The sequence below is a fragment of the Gavia stellata genome, chromosome 10 (genome assembly GCF_030936135.1).
Source record: "Gavia stellata isolate bGavSte3 chromosome 10, bGavSte3.hap2, whole genome shotgun sequence".
Lineage (NCBI taxonomy): Eukaryota > Metazoa > Chordata > Aves > Gaviiformes > Gaviidae > Gavia > Gavia stellata.
In genome coordinates, this window is record NC_082603.1 from 33874650 (window position 1) to 33894362 (window position 19713).

A 19713-nucleotide genomic window follows, 5' to 3' on the forward strand; every position below is an offset into this window, starting at 1 on the left:
CACGTGCATGGTCCCTGCGGAAGGATGGGTGCCAAGGTTTTAACCTCTACTAGTCACAGTGACATGACTGAAAATCCTGAAGTCACCCAGGTGCATTTCCAAAGGATTCATCAGCATCCAGAGGACTGAGCTATTTGGAAAATGCTATCTTTAGAGACAAGTGCTTAGAAATTATTTGGAGAGCAAACTCTTATAAACAAAAAAAGGTATTTTTATTCAGAGTTTATTTTAAACACACAAACTTAACTGCAAGAATGAATCAGACTAGTTTCAGTGTAAAAATACATAATTTACCTTAGGTGCCTGGCGTAGGCTATCTATAGCTGTGTGATGCTTCAGGCAAGGCAATTTCCTCTGCGTAACAGCGTTATTTGCTCATGTGGACCTTCTGGTGCGCCATTTCTGGTGCCCAGCTTGCTCAGGCACTTCTCCATTGTACTGTGGTTTGCAATGCAGATATACTCTTAACATCTACAGCTTGAAATAAAGGGAGCCAACTTTAATTTTCTTTTGTAAGTTTTTCATTTTGAAAGGAGCTATATGCTGTAAACAAATGATCAAATAATGTGGCAGACTCTTCATCACTTGGAAACCTTTAAATCAATGCTGACTTTCCGAACAATACACTCACAATACACAGCCACAGTGGGCTATGTGGAAGAATTGCTGGATGTAGGAAATTGTGGCATGTGTTGTGCAGGGGAGCAGACTTACGATTATTGTGGTCTCCCCTAAATCTCGCATAAGGCAGTACTTCAGTGTAATCTGTTTGGATTTACCCTGTTCTGAACTGGAGCAGCTGCTTTTTCTCAATGATTTGGGTGTAAAAGAGGAGGCACCCGTAGAAAAACGTGCGCATTTTATATATTATAGTTAATATTTGCACTCGCTTTTTCTGGCTAATCTGAAGCCGTAGTAGGTAAAGCTGTATGATGGAAAGCAGAAGAAGGATAAAAAGCATGTTTTGAACACCTGTCATGCTTAGGTATTGTTTCTTGAATGATATCCTTGGCTGCTGATAATATGTAGCTTACATTGATATGTATTGAATCAGAATGGGGGGTACCTAAACAACTTTTGTGTGTCAAACGATCAGGTTCTTTTTTTATTGGATCCTGAGAAATATGCAGTGCAGCTAAAGGAAAATGCACATAAAACCCAAAGCATATAAAGGATGTAAAAAAAAAAAATGATATGCCTGAACTTATGTACTGCAATAATGTACTTCTGCCACTTTCATTTTTTTGTGATAACTCATTTATTAAGATCTGTAGGTTTTCTTTTTATTTTTTCCCCAGCATACAGATGAATGCACTTATCTGTATTTACATCCCAAAAGGCAAACTAGAGAGTGTTCTTTCCATATGTTCATGGAGCTTACAGCAGTAATAAGTGTATAGGGAGAGGAGACCCTCTGGTCCTTTACAGTTTCTTCTGGGTGTTAAATTTCATGCAGAAAATATGGTTCTTATTGCAATTTGGCAGGCTTTAGAAAAAAACAAATCTTTTCGATGTTCTATCTAAAAGAAATATAGCGCGCTCAATTTTTATTTCCTTGCTGTCTCTTAGTGGTAGTGTCCAGAAGTTACCAATTTTTTAGAGTAGGTTTGATCAAGGGATCTCAGAACTGTTTACAAACAAGTTTTAATTTTTCACTGTGCCTTGCTGTGAGTTAGTTACGTATTTTCTCCCTTTAGATACATGTAGAGGAACACAGGTAAGATAGCTTGTTTGAGATCCCAAAAGAGAACCCATAGCAGGTCTGGGAATAAAAGCCAGGGATCTTCTCCTCCATACACCTCTGTTTTATCAAAATTTTAAGATCAAAGCCCCTCCCCACCTTTTTTTTTTTAGCAGTCTGGGACCTTGCCTACGTGTGGCTCTTTTTCACACTGTACATATGCAGCCATCTTGCATACATGAATCCTATTCTTCGGCTTGCCCAAACTCCTCAATTGCCGTCTCCTACCCATGCATTTCCCAAATCCTGCAAAAGTCTTCTGCCATTCCCAGCTGCCTACCTCCCGGGTTGGTAGATTTGGGGAGGGGAGTGGGATGTTGACAGAAAGAAATAGTTACCAATTTGGTTTTGAAGTTGCTAATTATTTCAAAAGTTGTTAATGTTAATGAAATAAATGCATTTGCTAGCATTCCTTGAAATTGCAGTCGTGCAATTGGGTTGAAAGACTCTTTTCTACACAATGTTCTGTACTGGTTCGTTAACTCCAGTTGCAATCAAAGGCTGGCTCTGCCGCTAGCGGAGATTGTCCCCGAGTTCTGACTGCCACCTGAGCATCAAGAAAAAGCATGAAGTGGTCATGGTGTGCAGAAATCTGACAAGAATGAGGTCCTGTGTGGTGGCTGATGCATTTCAAATCAATGTAAGACATGTCAACTGTTTAAAATGCAAATTTGGGCTAAACCCCAAATCTACATTTAGGCATCTAAAAAATCAGGTTTATATAGCAACGAGAGAACAAAAGAACACCAATCAGCCACATGACAAACAGTGATATCTTACCTATATGCTAATATATCCTGCTAAAAAAACGAACTCACAACATCATGTAAGTAGCATGAAACACTTATGAAAGTGTAACAACTGAGATGCTATGTAAAAAACGACACCCCCAAACAACAACCTCGTCCCCCAACTTGACATATACCTACATGATAAATAACTTGATGCTGAATATATTTTTCCAAGGAGCACTTTCATTTATCATGTAATGTTCAAATTTTAACTGAATGTATAGCTATGAAATAGAAAATGACAAAGTGCTTTTAAATTTGCTATCTTGACTTTGAAAAGTATTTTGATTAACAGTCTTGAATGGTGGAGTTCAAAACCCTTAGGAAATAGGGATGATATAAAAACCACTGTGATTTGGTAGACGAAAGACTAAAGGTTGTAAGAAAGATCCTATGGGAAGCAAATCTAAAGAGAAAAAGTATTTAAGGGTATCTATAGTTACTTGTAGAGATGATACTTCAGATGTGAGGACATCCTCTTAGTATGAGGGAATGGTGGGAGGTGTGACTCAAAAGAGACAGCGGCCTCAAACACAAGAGAGGCATCTAAAAAACTGGAAATGGGATTACCAGAGATGGGTACAAAAGCTCAGAATAAACACAGCAACAAAATCAGAAAAGCTAAGGCACAGAACAGGACTAAAGCTCTAAGTTATAATGAGAGAAGCAGAAAAAGAGAAAGCCGGGAGAAATTCTGACTTGTGATTCGGTGCACAGGAGAAGTTCCTGATAGGTGAAACCAAACGTTAAAATCTTTAATGCTCTTTTTTTTGTGCTGCTTTCCTCCCTGCCCTGAAAAAAACAGCAGACACAATGAACGTACAGATGTAAGGACTGCGATCTCAGTCTAGAATAAGAAAAAACGGATCGAGAATACTTGGATAAATTAGATGTTTTCAGATTGCTCCTGTCAACCCTTTAACCGTTGAGGAAGTTGTTCAGTCCCGGTCAGTCTCAGAAGTGAGAGCCACTGATTTTGTGTACTGATGGAGGTAGGCCTAGGAAATTGGGAAGAAAAGGGAAGGGGAAAAAAAAAAAAACAAAGAACATACATAAAGCCTGTTAAAAAGAGAAGTGCCAAGGAATTACACATCAATCTGCTTGACAACAGATAAGTTATTTGCAAGCAGCTGGAAGATAACAAGGAGATAAATAGCAAGCTAAAATGGTTTTGTCAAGAACAAATCCTGTCACACCAGTCTCCTTTCCTCTTGCAGCAGCTTGTTGAGTCTTGCGGAGAACATGAGATGACATATCTTGAGTTCATGTAAACTTTTGATGTCACATCTCATGTGCCATTCCTACAAGTCATCTACAGACAGAGGGTCGTAGTGAAACTAGTACGGCGTAAAGGCAGAACTGGAGTAATGGCACGCCGAGGATGGCTCTCAGGGTTTGCAGGGAAAATGGAGAGCCTCTAAAGAAATGGAAAGCCTTGGGCCCAGTGGCCCAGCAACCTGGGAAATGGAGTAGCAATTGTGCTGGAGGACACACGGGTGGGAGGGACTGCGAGGATATCGGCAGGCTGGTTTTAAAGTGACCTCGCTAAACTGGAGAAACAGTCAGAAGAAATACGATGAAATGGAACAAGTGCAAGATATTGAACTTCTAAAGGAGTAATCACTTGTACAAATTACAGAATAGGAATGTGGTTAGGTCGCAGCTCTGCTGAAATGATCTGGGAGTTTTCGCGGAACAGAAATGGAGCAGAATCAACAGTGGCGTACTGTGAGGAGAAGGCAAACATTGTGTTTGGCTGCGTCAACAGCAATAGAACCAGCAGGGTACAAGAAGTCGTCTGTCCCTCTGCTCAGCATGGGCGAGACCTCAGCCGGAGGAATACTGTGCCTAGTTTTGGGAAGCGTATCTTGGGAAAGGTATGGATCAGCCAGAGAAAGTCCAGTGAGAACAGCAAGAATCATCATGGAGCTAAGAAAACATGACCCACGAGGATGAATGAACAGAGGTTGCATCACCAAAAAGAAAGAGGAAAAAAAAAAAAAAGGCAGATGATATGAGTTGTTAGTACCTAAGCTGTTGTAGGGGGGAAGAGAACAGCTTATTCCCAATGCGGTGATTGCTAGGACAAAAGATATTTGGCTTAATTTACAGCAGAATAGATTTAATTTAGATATGAGGAAAAAACTTCCCAGGGTAAGGAGAATAAAGCCCTTCACAGTCTTGGGAGGCTGTGAAGTCTGTGTTGCTAGAGGCCTTTAACACGAGATGAGGTTTACATCTGTTAGGGCTGGGTTTGGGGAGGGAGATGGCAAGAGGACTCTGCCACATCTATTTTACCCTGGCTAACTTGGTGACTCTGAAGGGATCCTAGAGAAACTAGCTTCCCTAGGCTCCATTTAGTCTTTGTGAATATTTCCCTCACCTATATCTTCAGGCCTTTACAAATATAGCCGTTAATTAAAGCAATAGTAGTACCATACCTAAATTGTTTCTCACCTAAGACCTGATGGAGTATATGATGTTTTTGATATAAAAGCTCATGGACAACAAATATTATTCAGACCTAAACTGTAGTACATGATCCTGAAACCCTCTTCTGTCTTTGCTCCCGGGACTTCCTATAAAAGGAAGGGAGCTTCTGCACTGCGCATCTCTCCTGCATGCTGGGGGAGGACAGCAGTGCTGTGGGTGGTATTCACCTGTGGCGTTTCTCTAAAAGCCTATTAGTCTTTCCTCGTAACAAAGTACATTTTTAGCTCTGTCCAAGGAGATGACAAATATGTCTACTTTATTAATCACATGAGTCACTTGAGAACAGCAAAACATCAAACATTTTGAAAGGATTGAGTATGTCAGAATCTCTAATGTTTTTTCTGTATCTGTGTAATAGTCTTTGATTCACTTCTGACTTCCCAAGTAGTTCAAGTCTGCCAAGAAGCCTAATCACTCAACACCAACCCGCAAAACTGAATAGACTTAGGTTCACTGTCGTTTTGAGTTAATACATCAGTGATGAGTCTAGTCCAAGAGCAGGAAAAAAAAAAAAAATCCGTTTTCCAAAGTTGTGTGAGCCATTAAGAGGGGTAGCTCTGCTGGGACTAGTTTACATATAAGTTAAATACCAGATATGAGGGGTTGTCTGTACTGAAAAATAAGTAGTCTGTCATTATACAGAAAACAGAGGCCCGTTTCTCTGTGTACATGTGTCTAACTCACAATTTAGGCCCCAAAGGATGTGTCTGTTGAAAAGAGGAGGCAGAGATTGCCAAGAAAAAAAGGCATGCCCTGCTCAAATAACAAGTATTACTTTCCCCTTTCTCCTTCCTCCTTCCCCCCAAAATACATATATACACATAATGCCCCCCCTTTTTTAATACTCAATTTTTTATTTAAATGGACTGAACTGTAATCTCATGAGTCCAAGTGCTATGTTTAGCTTTTCTTCCTTGCACTGGAAACCCCAGCATGTTTTTTTGCCACAGTAGCTTCCATCTAAGGTCACCCTCTTCGTGAAGTCTGCTGCTGCTCACTGTTCTGTAAGCATCAAACTCAGCCTTTTAATATTTATTATTGAGACTTTAGGTAAGAAGTTTTGTGCCGTGTGTCAGTTGTGCCAGAATCACGCTATTTTCCAGGACGCAGAATCCTCGAATTTTATAGAATCCTCGTAATGCTGCTCAGAGGGGCTTGGGGTCACCTAGTCCAGCCTCCTGCTTGGCCTGGGACTGTTTTCCCTTCTGTTACATTATGCACGTGTGCTCTACTTCTCTCGGTGGGTTTTGCTATTTTTCTTACGGTAGTTCCTCAAGGCCTTGTTAAGCTGCACATGATGCAAAGACATTTTCCATAGGCCACCGCTCCTGGTAAGCTCATGGCCTGGGTAATAAAGCAGAGAGAAAGGAAACATCCAACGTAACTTGCCTGAACAGAGCTGCGGTTTAACCTCTCCTGGTTCTCAGTGCCAGCCTCATCTCTTGCCCCAGTTGCTCATTAACATGGTGGCCCTTAAATGAAACTTGCACATCGTTTATTCAAATGTGTGTGTTTATGTGTATATAGGGTGCTACACCGGGGAGCATTGCAGAGGTGTTTGGGTTTTTCTCCTAATTCTGAACATTTTTCTTTCTTCTGCGCACGGAAGGAACCAGCTCATCTACAGTGTACGTAGTTGTTCCACGGGGCACTGCTAAGAATTTTTAGGTTTTTCTTCCCCTTTTATTATTGGTCTATAATGTACCCAGTTTTTCAAATACTGCTTAAATATAGTTCATTCTCCCACTGTGTCCCATGAAGGCAATGTAAACTACCAGGAGTTGGTTGGACTTGATGATCTTACGGGTCTTTTCCAACCGTAATGATTCTGTGAGTGGAGTCTGACCAGCTGCAGTTTTGTTGGGTATTTATCTGTGGCCTTTGCTGGGGTACCCTGCATGGGTATTGTCACAACGGAAGGAAAAGGGACTTAGTCAACAATAAATAGATACTTGTTCGTAAAAACCACGCCCAAACCTGATTTCTGATATTTGGCTGAAAGGAACCTGAAAATGAATATCACCAGGACCAGCGAGGTTAGCAGGCTTTCTCTACAGCTGTCATGGGAGCACACCTGTAATATTACATACAGCTGTGGGAAAGGTAACACTAGAAAAGTTTTCAACAAATTGAGGTGAAGCCTTAGAGGAAAAACATCAAAATCGATTCTGTGGTTTGTTTTTATTTAGGGAAAATGAAAACTTGTTGAAGTTAAGAGGGATGATCTTTTGTGCACGAAGGTTTGATTTGCCTTACCAGCAGGGAAAGGGGTATGATTTAAAGCAATGCAAAGGAAGACAGGACTATAAATAGGAGGAAGGAAACGCAGACATGGAAGCCTAAGCTAAATTTCAGAAGCAGTTTCCTAAGAGTAAAATCTGTTGGATGGAATAATCTTGCAGGGGAGGTTATTGAAGCTACGTTGCTTGAGATGTTTAAACTGGACTGGGCAGAACTATGGGGGAATATATTTCTGGCAGCAGGTCCTCCTTGGCAGTGCGCTGGAGGTACAAGTTGGTCCAGCACCTTGGGAAGTCAATGGGAGGCTTTCAGCTCGCTCTGGATCAGACCTCTCCTGACTGAAGATGTTGCTTCTGCTTCTGTGATCTCAGTCCTATGTTTAAATTTTCAGGTTTCCTAGACTGGAGGAGGGGATGAGCGGTGGGACCACATTTGCCATCGTTCCTTAATTATCTCAGACTGCTGCCTGTAAATGCTGCCTTAGAGAGTATTTTTTTTAATACGAGATTAAAAGAGATTCTCCTTTTGAGATGGGAATATATCTTCTTCCCCTCCTGGATTTTCATAAACTTATTTTCAACCTGCATCCATTTCATTAATATTAAAGTTGCAAGTTTTTTCTGTGTTATTTTTTCTGTTTTTTATGTTTCTCTACTTAATGCAAAGTCCCTGTAACGTAAGCCTTGTTGGTAGTCTTGAAAGAACCCCAAATATAGATTTGGTTGATAATGCGTAATGTAAATACAATTAGTAGCATGTGCTTGCTTGCTTGCTTGCTTGTTTGTTTGTTTTACTAAGGGAAAAAGGTCTGCAGAAAAATAATGCATACCAAATTCAGGTCACAGGAAGGAACTACGATATATCCTTATGTTTGTTACCTCGGATCATGTAACTGCTCTTAGTCTTTAAATTCCAGAGCAATAAAAAGCAGTATTTTTAGTCTTACAAATTTAAATAACACAATATGATCCCCTGATATTGCTAAGTCTCTGTGGGAAAGAACTGTGGCATATTGTGTTTTTCCTCCCTCATTTCCCTGCCATATGTAGTTAATAGAATAATAGTCGGTGGTATGCCTCTGCCTAGATGCGGCTACCACGCTGGGGGAAACTTGCAGGGCCTTTGGCTTTCGCAGTTCGCCTATCGCAGCAAATCAGTTGCTTAAACAATGGAGCAAGTTCTTCACAGATATGTGAATCTCTTGTGCTGGCGCGTGGCAGCCTGCCTGCTGCTTGGCTTGTTGGCATAAAAATCTGTTTCTTAGGTATTTAAAGCTGTCCTCTTTGCAGTTAGCTTTTGTTGAAGTTTTATATAAGTCGTCGGTATTAGAGCACTCTTTTTCTTTTTAATTCCATTAAGAAAAAATACTTAAATCTATAAAACCATATTTGTATTCCTAGAATTGTTTGGAAAAATAGCAACTGATGGGGTGGGGTTTTTTTTTTGTTTCGTTGGTTTCTTTGTCATCCTTTGAGCTTTGGCACCATCGACACTTTACTACTTATTTCTGTGGTAAGCGGGAAGACACTTTTTCAGTCATTGCACAGCATGCTGCAGCTGCAGAGAAACGGAGACAGCCTGAACTCTTCTTCTGCCTTGCCCAAAATCCACAGGGCAGATTTGTGGCCACCATTTTGGATCCTCTCCTGAACGCAAATTCTTTCCCACAGCCATTTAAGCCTTTCTAAATGTGTTTTTTCCATTGGAAAGAGACATTTGGGCATTAAACATGTGCTTAGAGCGTCGTCTTAACTGAGTATAAAGGAGAGGAAGAAAGTATTTTAAATGGGCACAGCAGACTCATTTCTTCTTTCCCGGGATGGGGGGAAGCATCCTCCTCAGGAGGCTGTGTGTGCGCATACCCCCGGCCGGCACGCCGCTTCAGGGGAGGCAAAACATTCTCCAGTGGACCACGCGTCGGTGCGTTGGGCTGCCAGAATGTTATACTGAAGTGAGCAAAGTGAGGGGCTGTTCGGAGTTTCAGCCCGGAGAGGAAGCATTGTGCAGAGGCAGTTCTATTTCTGTGCAGGTATTTGTTTGCTGACAACGCAAGGAGGGATGAAGAGGGTTAGTAATCATCCATTTTATTAAGTACTACTGCTGAACTGAACCTGTGCTGCCCTTCAAAGCACTGTGAAGTGATTTCCGTATTGATTTTTGGCTAAGACACAGCTTTTGCCTATCCTCTGGTACTTACACAGTTCCTATCACTGTAAATACCCCAAAGCCTTACGATCTTTGACATTTTCCTCATTACATTCCTTCTGAGGCAGGCAAAGACTGCCGTTCCCGTTGTTCACTTGGGAAATGGAGACACAGACAGGCTAAATAACTTTGTCTAAGATGACACCGGACAAAGAGATAATTATCCGAGATTCAAACCTTGAGCTCTCCTTGCTCGGACGGGCACTGTCCCCTCCGGGCCACTCGCGCGGAGCCTGGAGGGGGTGGCAGAACTGCTGGGGCACAGGTATTTCTGCTGGCGTAGTGGAACCTGCTGGTTACACTGGTATCCAAGAGTCCCGGTGTCATGTTAGATGTTGAATCTTGGTTTTATACTCAAGAGTGTCAAAACACTGAAGACCACGCAGACCCTCAGCATCCCCACCATCCTCCTCCTCTGCCCAGGTTCTGTACTTCCAGCCCCTTACTTTTGCCTTGTAACGTGCTCTGTGCAGTGTTTCATTGTCAAACATCTGAAGCTATGAATGTTTCTGGCGTAGTAGAAAAATGTAAGGGGACACAAAACCCCAAAGGTCCAGAGCGTGTGCATTTCTCCAGGTCCAGTCTGGCTTGTGGGAGCCTCTGGATTCCCAGTACCATCGGCTCCCACTTAAGCACTCCTTGGTTCTGCCAGTCTGGTGTGTCTCCTCCTAGCTTGTTACTCCCACCCGGTGCGCTCTGGGTGGTGATCAAGGTGTCTTTTTCTATGTTCCTTTAAGATACTTCCCTGGGTTTCTCCCCTGTTTTTTTCCAAGCTGTTAACTCGTTGATGAACAGCAGTTTGTCAGCCTGTGGCAGCAAGGTGGTGGATGCAGGCGAGGAGGATGGAGGAGGGCTTTTGTCTCCTGCCACCTCTTCTCCAGGTGAAACCACCTCTTCCCGCCAGCATCTTGCTCCAGACTGTGCGAAGGACAAGGAGATCGACCCCATTCCCTTTCAGGGTGGGGTTCAAACTCTACTGAAGAAATCCTCATTCACACGTTCAGTGGACAAATTGTTTGGGTTTACTTTTTTGTTGCCCGATGTTTAAAAAAAAATCTGATTTTAGTTGAAAATCTTGAATTTACAGCATCATATTTGTTTAAGAAATACTTCAATGAAGAATGAATGTCCTCAGGTGAGGAAACCGATTTTCTCACCTGCTCTAACTGTAGCTGCTTAGCATTCAGATGCTGCTTTCCCGTTGCATTTGGACGTGTCACAGGTGGGACAGTTCAGGGGTGTAGCTTTGAAAAAATCCACGCCAGCCCAGCAGTACTTTTAGCAGGTACTTCCCCTGACACCGCTGCTATAGTGCCAGGTACTTGTTTCAGCTTTTAAGTATGACATAGCAAAAATTGATGAGATGTGGTAAAGTGTAACCATCGACATGAGTTAGTGTTTATAAAATGCTGCATTTTATGGTTTTTAATCAGCTGCGCAAAACTTACTATGTAGTACGAACACCCCATTCCTCCATGGGGTATGCTTGAAGCAAATTTTTCATGTACTTTGGGTTAACTGATCCTGTTCTGAGCACTTTGCGATTTACATGTCCTGTTCTGCAATGAATTATTTCCAACTAGTTATAAGCTGCTCTTATTCTGTCAACACAGAGTAGAAATCCTGGTCGTCTTTCTCTGTGACACAAATTTTCACACTTTCTGCAGTTAATGTAATTGCAGACGCTGCCAGATAATGGCCTGCTTTCTGGGCACGGGACTGAGACTGTGCATATTATCCCATATTTTAAAATAATTGGCCTGTACATGTTACAGAGTTTAGAACTTAATTTTGGAAAGCAGCACTGCTTCTTGGCAGTACTTCTTGGCACCAAGCAGCGTGCGTTTTTGTCCGAGGCAGCTCTGTTGAGCAGCATGAAGAGGGTTAACGCTGATAACACTGGAAAAGTCTCCTGGCTGCGTGGCGGGGGAATTGACCTAGCCTGGCTGAAACAGCGGGGAACTAATAGAAGTTTTCTGCTCTATTCAGAGCAGGCTAGTCAAGCATCTGAACTTCCCACCAAACTCTGTTTTCTATTGTACTTTTGATGCCAGCTTTCTGTAGCACTCGGCACTAAAAGACAAACATTTGCAACTCCATCCTTCTAATTCTGACTATACGGCATTTAGTCTTAAAAAAAAAAAAAATCTGTAAAAATGCTAGTCTTATTTAAACAGACTGTTTGGGAGAAAGGAGCTTTGCTATTTACAACAAAGAATTGTACAATACATTTCAGAATAGTGTATGTAAATAAATAGAGCGCCCTTACGCTTGTGTGCTGAGATAATGCTACTGAGTTAATCTTATCTTGAGTTTTCTTTAGAAGTAAAGCTTCTAAGTTTTGATTAGGGTGAATGTCATCTTTATCTCTCTTTAAAGCACCTATCGTATTGCAGCGCTCTGTGTAAACAGCGAAGGCAGAGGACCTAATTTCTGGTGTCAGCTTCTCACTGTAGTCTGAGCACTGCTGTTCACCAGTATTTTACATGAACATCCCAATAAAAGAGGAAAAAAAAATGACTTTCAGGTTAATGAAGCCCCAAGCTCATTTTCCTTTGTGACGTTTCCTTTTCTTATTTTTTTCTCAGTACACACTTTGCTTTTGGCCATAATTTTTATTTTTAAACAAAAGTACATGAAGAAATTTGCTATAATTTTTATATACATAGAGAGATGAGGATGAATTGTCTGTATACTGGAAATACACCATTGGGTGGATTGCTAAACTTGTCTGTTGCAAAAGCTTCGTACATCCATGCCTGGATATGGAATAGTGAAGCATTTTGCCTCTGTGAGCAAGGGCAAGAAGACAGCCAGTCTGTAAAATGCATGTTGCATCTGGATCTACGAGTAACTCTTGACCTAGCCCAGACAACTGATTGACATAATGAACAGGGGGTATCTGAGCTCAAATACTTGGCAGAAACAAAACTGCCTTGTCCTGACTTTCTGTGATCCCTCAGTTGGAGTCTTTTCGAAAATCGTAAGGATGGAGACCTTGTGTTGAAAGACTGTCTGGTAAGATATTGTTGAAAAGAGCCAGGAGGAAAACAGTTTCTGAAGAATTCAGAGCCCTGTTGATCTGCTAACCCCATTGAAAAGACTAGCTGAAGCAGAAAGTCCCAAAAGGGTTAAGTGGAGGTGGGTGTTTAATGGACATGATAAACTATATCCCTTTTAGCTCTCAAGAAATATCTCATTTCTGCTGTGGGATAGAGATAGCAATGACTCTATGCACCTCTTTATACCTAAATGCTTTCTGAGGACTGATTAAGTTTCTCTGATACCTGTTAGAAATATTCCCATTAAAAAAAAAAAAAAAGAAAAAAGCTTTCTTCCGAGGACAAATGCTTACTGATTAGATGGTGGTGGATTTTTCCTTTTTATAAGGAAAAGTTAATTTGTTTGATAGCAGCAGATATTTGTGTACAGCCGGCCCCAAGCAATTCTTGTGTGTCTCCCGCTGTAATGAGGGCAGTTCAGGTCTCATGCTGCGAGCCCGTGCAGCGTTGGCTGCCGTGAAATGTTTAGTGTGAAGTGTGGCCCTACATCCACGACAAGACTGATTCCCTTCCGGATGAGCAATATCGCTATACTAGTTTGTAGTGTGTTTGAATGCATGTCAACAGGAGTGGTTATTTCGGGCTGCAGAAAGTTATCTTGAAGTAAGCATGATGAAAGAATATCCTTTTTGTTCCTCTCTCCCTCAACAAGGTCTGATTCCTGCGCGCTCCTTCTCTCCTAGAGCAATGTGCAGGATCTGGGCTACCTCATCCATCTGGGCTGCGTTCTCTCTTTCTGGGCTGCGTTCTCTCTTTCTGGGCTTATTTTACACACAAGCTGTTTTCCTTTGTCTCCTTGTTCTCCTTCCCCTGTTCCAGGCATGGCAAACTGAAGGAGTCGAATCCAGGCTTGTGAGGGCTTCTCCCTTCTTCTTCTCTGCTGTTAACACGCGTCTCCTAGTTTTACTGGACATCCTGAGAAGGTTGCCGGGTGACACGTATGGAAATACTGATGAGGTTAATGGGACATCAGGAGAAATATGAAAAATCCTGATTTATATTGGGACATCTGGCAACTTTTATTTCCAGAACCTCTTTTGGTCTGTAGGTGAATCCTGAAAACTCTTAGAACTTCATAGGACGTGCTTGTACACTGCGGGATCTGCTCTGTCCTTCGCAGCATTGTCCCCACCTCGCGGCAAGTATTTGGTGCTGTGGACCTTGAGACACAGCTGATTTTGGACAGGGTTTGTTTGGACTTCATCCGGCATGGGACATTAGTTTATTTCTGTCGTTTTCCTCTCCCTTTCCATTTCTCCAGCACTTTTAGGGTTGGTTGCATTTAGTTTTCCTTTCTTATAGTAGGCCTGGTAAAAAGTAATAGAACATTTTAAACTTTAAAAAAATGGGGGATTTGGACCATTTTTGGAAGGACTGACTCATTTTTTACTTGTTTTTGTGTAATTTATTTAAACTTGAACTATTACTGCACATGTTAGCATGAACAAAAGATTCCAGGAATTTTTCATTTACCAAAATGAATTTTAATTTATCAAAAGCTCCTGACATCTTCAGGCAAGCACGATGCGTTCTTTGTGTTTCAGTCTAATGCTGGCTCCCAGCCATGAGGCTGTGAAGGATCGTTTACACCCGAGGCCTCTTGTAGTTGGAGGAAATCAATCTTGTGTGATACAAAATGCCTGAGCATTGGAGGCATGTCCATCTTCAGGAACTTCAAACTCGTTCCCTTCCTTTCAGGGACTTGGCTTGAAGGCAAAGGCTGAACTCCCTTCTTGTCCAAGAAAAATGAACAAGCCTCGCAGAGATGCTTTCTCCTCTGACTGGATGTCTATTGAGCTGGAAGATTTTGACTTCTCCCTGGAGTAGGGAAGATGTGGGTGGCCTTCAGCAGAGATGAGGCTGCTGAACAATGTGGCCATTGTTTGAGCTCCTCCAGGAGGTAGCAGAGTGTTGCTTTAACATGGTGGTTCTGTTTCTGGTGGGCTGGTAATACTGAGGCGTTGCTTTTTGTCTTGTAATTATAACACTATTAGCTAAAGTTTTCTCCCTTGCTAACATTAATTAATCAGTAATGTTGACGGGACAGTATTTGGCTTATGCTTTTTTCATGTGTGAGGGTAGGAATCTGTAAGAAATAAGTGTGGAGTAAGAAAACCTGTTTTTTCAGGGAATGAACTTGAGGTCGCAGCTTTTGAATGCTCTCTGCATTATCACTAAAAACGAGTAATAACAACAACAAAAAATCAAACTGCCGTCTTGATCCTAATAGCCCATTGCACTAGCATGGCTGAGGCACTGGTTGCTGCAGCCAGTGACACCCAGGGACCCGGTGCGGGTAGCTGGCATCGTAGTCACGTCCTAGTGACTAGATGCTCCAGTTACAGCAGGGGCTGGAGTAAGGATTCAGCTGGTCTTTGCAGGGTGAGTTGGCTCAGGCCTTCTGTAGCTACTCCATTTTCTCCTTTTTTTAATTTATTACAAAATAGTTAATTTGGGAAATAATTCAAGGCAGACTTTGTCTTCTAGTTGTAATTTCTCTCTGCTGTTATTTAGGGAAGAACTGTTGTGTTCCCTGCTCCGGAGATAGGAAGACACCTGGCTGAAGGCCTCCATGGTTGAAGCCTTTATTTTTTTTGAGATAATCTGCAGTTTGTTCTGTTTCCCCACAGCTGCTTTTTGGAAGAAGTGTAATTCCTTCAAGTTGGTATTAAAATGAGCAAACAAGTCTGTTTTCTCTTTGCTGGCTTACATGGCATTTTACCTTATAAATCTTGTGTCTGAAGCATGTGGAACCTGGACCAACATTCCCGGTGACACGCTATGCACACACTGCACAGCTGTAAGTCTATGAGGGGTGAAATCTGGATGTCACTGAAGTGCATGCAAAACGCCAGTACGCAGCGGGTCTGAGATTTCGCTCTTCCTCTCCAAAGTTCTGCTGGATGTATTGCTCGATGCTGGGTTTTGGGGGGGTTGGGGTGGGCTTTTTTGTTTGTTTGGGTTTTGCTTTTCAAATAAGGTAAGACTAAGCAGCTGCTGCTGCTGCTGGAGTCATTCAGAATGAGTCATAAGGGGGTAGAGATGGAAAATATTTTTAAATAATTGCAATTTGATTAAGAAAAACATACACATAATTTTGAGTTGATTCAGGGCATAATGAATGTGTGGCCCTGCTTTCTTAGATGAACAGAGCCTGTACCTTTCTCTACAGTGTGTACAGCTAAAGATGTTCTACACTTCTGCAAAGTATTCAGCCCCTACATCCCTTTCGCGGAGAACGCTGTGCACGTGGTGTTGTGTTCAGCGGGGAGGACAGGAAGATTTGCTTGAGGATTATGCTGCAGGAGGGCTGAAATCGGAGCAAAGGGCTTACTGCTGAAGGTGCGATGCTTTGCTCTCCCAGGAGAGCAACAGGCTATAGGCATCAGAATTGTGCTATTTGTGTTACTAGCTATGATTCTTGGTCTTGGAGAATTATCTGGACTTTGCTTCAGCTCTAGCGCTGTGCTTCTAGACTCTGCCATGTTATGCTACTGAAGGAAAGCTCAGCAGCTGGCATTGCCACCGGGAGAGGAAAGGCGATGACGACTCAGGCTGTTACTTATGAGAACTCAGCCTGTTGGTTTCTGTTGTTGTGGCAGATCTTCTTAAACCCTCATCTCTGTGACTGGGGGCAAAAGTAAGAGAACTGAACAACGAAACACTTGTTATTAAATTCAGTTTATTACACGCAGACATGAGAGGGCAGACTTGATAATGTACTCCCAATATGTTAAGGAGCTGCCACAAAAAGGAAGGCGATAGTTGGTCTTATCCACTGAGATTAGGACTAGCTATCGTCTTAAACAACAGCAAGGGACATATAGACCAAGACATTAGTTAGATGATGGAATAGTTTTCATGGAATTGCTGTTATTTGTGGCCTTTAAGGATGTTCAGCCACTTGTGGTATAGCTGATCCTGCCTTGAGCTGAAAGGGGGGAAGAGACGATGTCTCCAGCATGACCTCAGCTCTGTTCTATGTAGCACCCTTGCAAAGATCTACAGAATGGGAGTTGCCATACTTAGGATGGTGGAAATAAGGTTGCAGAAAGTATAGGTTTGCTAGATTTCCCTTAGCAAAAAGGTGGAGATCCTCATCTCTTCTCCAGTGATTGTCCTGCTCGTTTTTGTTGGACCTGCTGTTGAAGACCATGTCTGCAGGGTAACTGATGGCTTTGCTTTGCTTTGAGTGGGAAGTCACTCAACTGCAGACTCATTTGTCTTTGCCTGTTCACTCAAGTGGTCCTCTGAATCCTTACAGTGGAGGTTGTATCACAGTGTCCACCTACCAGAGCTTTTATTTCTGCTATTTATTTTCCAGGAGAAAACAATGGTTATAGTGGATAAATGAGCAAGAACATGAGCATCAGCATTGAGTTGAATGAACAGGGAGTGATGGTTTTTTTGCTGTGCTTGTGTCAGCTAAATTGGGCAAAATGTGATGGCACTTGGATCTCTTCTTTTCTTCCTGCCATTGGCGAATGTCCCTGTCACTTGCCCGCCTGCAATGCTGGTTTCATAATAATCATTCAAAGAACTTGCATGGTAAGATTGCAGTTTTTAAAGCATGTTGCAAATGCTAGTTGAAGCTTACAGCCTCCGAATGGTAGGTAAGCCCTGGCCTCGTCTTGCTGCAGCAGGAGTGGAGCAATGACTTGGCGAGGGCAACAAAAGAAGTTATTGTTGAAAGCAACACGAGAAACTAGAGGCTCCTGGCTCAAAAGCCAGTGCCCAGACTCCCAGGCACATGACACAATTTACCAACATGCAGCCTGGTTTTAGCAGTTTTAATGTCAAGCATATATCATCATTAGTCTCCCTCCAGCAGCCTATGTATTTTCCTTTTCTTTATTTTCTTCCTGAAAGCTGTGAGCAGCTCCAGTAATTCTTGAGAATAAATCTTATTTCATCAAAGTGAGTGCCTCGTCAAAAGCACTGTTTATCTTTGCAGCTCTGTCTGGGCTTTAATGCTTGCAAGGAGTCAGGAGTGGCTGCATTGTGCTTCCTGACCAGATGTACAAATAGCAATCATGCGGGCACTCGGATGAGGCGCATTCCTATCATTATTTTGCAATGATAAGATCTATTAAGCTACTAGGACAGTCGTTGTTTGTTATGTTGATTCATAACTTTATTCATTCCCAAGGAGCTCATTGATTTGATAAATTCTGTCAGGAGCACAGTGCTGTGAAAAGAACTAGTAAGCACGTGTAATTCAAATGACTTTCACAGGAAAATCAAGCGTGTGCTCCTGGCCTCTTCGGTGGTTCCCTGAGTACTTTTTCCAATGGACTTTAACTGTGAAGCTCTAAGTGATAGACATGCAGTAATTATCTGCATGTCTGTATTAAGATGCAAATGATATTAAATGTCACGCAGTGTGGCTTTTGCTGGTGTTGTCTCAATGGAAAAAAAAATCTAATCGTTTTTAAAGGCAGTATTTTAAAGTGGAGCTTCAAATGAAAGGAATTACATTGTTTTGAAGCTTTTTACCTAATATTGCTACGAATAGTACTGAAGATGATAGCAGGGTTACTACCTGTACTTTTCCTTTTTTTTCCCGATTAAAAAAAAGTGATACGAATTATGAAATTCACAGAATAACTTGGACGTGCCTCTCTTTCTTGAAATAAAACAAATTGAGACTTTTTCAGATGGAGAATTTTCCTTTACGTCATTCAAATTGAGATTTCAATTTATAAGACAGTGATTTTGTTCATATCACTTCATCAATTTGTTATTACAGATGCCTACGTTTAATAATTAACCATTGTGTATGGTTTGCTTGTAGGTTGTTTGTGTAAATAAGCATAACTAAATCCAGATCTGTTATTAATTACAGATAAGCTCTGTGTAACACACAGAGCTTTGTGTGATCCAACAGTCACAAAATCTGAATGTGTTATGTTCAGCTTGATGGGTTTTTCCTTATAGATTGTTTCTTTTCATTTGTACAAAAGGGAAAATGGATAAAGTCAGTTAATGCCCAACTTTAATGTTCAGGTTGAGTGACTTGCTGTAAGTGGTTTAAAGGGAACGTTAAACATTGAGGGTTTTTTATGCCAGGAAAGTACTTCTTTATTGTAAAATAAGACATGATGGGAAGGAATGCTACTTAATTTTTTTTTTACAATTTGCACAGTGGTACAGAAATTGTTTAGTTTTCTTTTGAGGTCAGACTGAAGTACAGCAGTGAGATCTTATTACTGATTGCAGAAAAGCATTTTCATAAGAATGAAGATATACCTAGATGAATTCATGCTTTTGTGTTCACTTTTAAAATAGTACTGTAATGGAAATATCAAGGGCATGGTTTCAGTTAATTAATATAATTAATTAAGAGGGTGAAAACTGAAATCCCGTGTAACTTGTGTGGCTGTCTTTTGCCGTGCAAGAGACATTTAATCAAACTCTAGCTATGTGCCTACGTAACTTTAATACGTTTTTGTAAATACGGTTTAATACGGTTTTGTAAATGTGACTTTGTTCCCGCGTAGTTTTGAAGTAGTCCATGTTATGATTTAGAAATGAACTCTGAATAAATACTAGACAATGAATGTGTCTCAGTACATTCACTGAAGAGCAAAGAGTGCGTGTTGCTCTCAGTGGTTGGTTGCATTGATTTAAACAGAGGAGTGTTTTAGATCCTTCCCAGCGACTGCTTCTGTACATGTGCGCCTTTGTTACTGTGGGATGTGAAAACTCAGTTTGTAGGTTCCTGTGCTTGATCTGATGATGAGCAATCGCTGTTGGCATCAAGTCTAGATGCCCTGGATTATATGGGTAAAAAACCCCAACCAGTTCTTTGCAATTCAGAGACGTAAAGCAAAAATTACCAAGCAGGAAACAATAGTTTGTCTAGATTTATTAGCCTGGGTCTTCGGGTGCCGTTACAACAAAAAAGAACTGTATGGATGGTGGCTCGAGCTGCTCTCCGATGGTCCCAGCAGAACTGGTGGCATCCAGAAGAAGCTTGCGATTAGCATTTTCCATTTTAGCAATCCATCTTGCAATTAAAATAGAGGACAGCAGGCTCAGTCCTTCTTGCAGATTTGAAGTTATTAAGTGGTATAAGCAGACTGCTAATTGGGGGATGGAGTTAGTAATATTTAAAATCCTTTTCAGTTCTGCTGGTTTTGTTAGCTCTAAAATACGGGGGCAGGGGGGGATATCACAG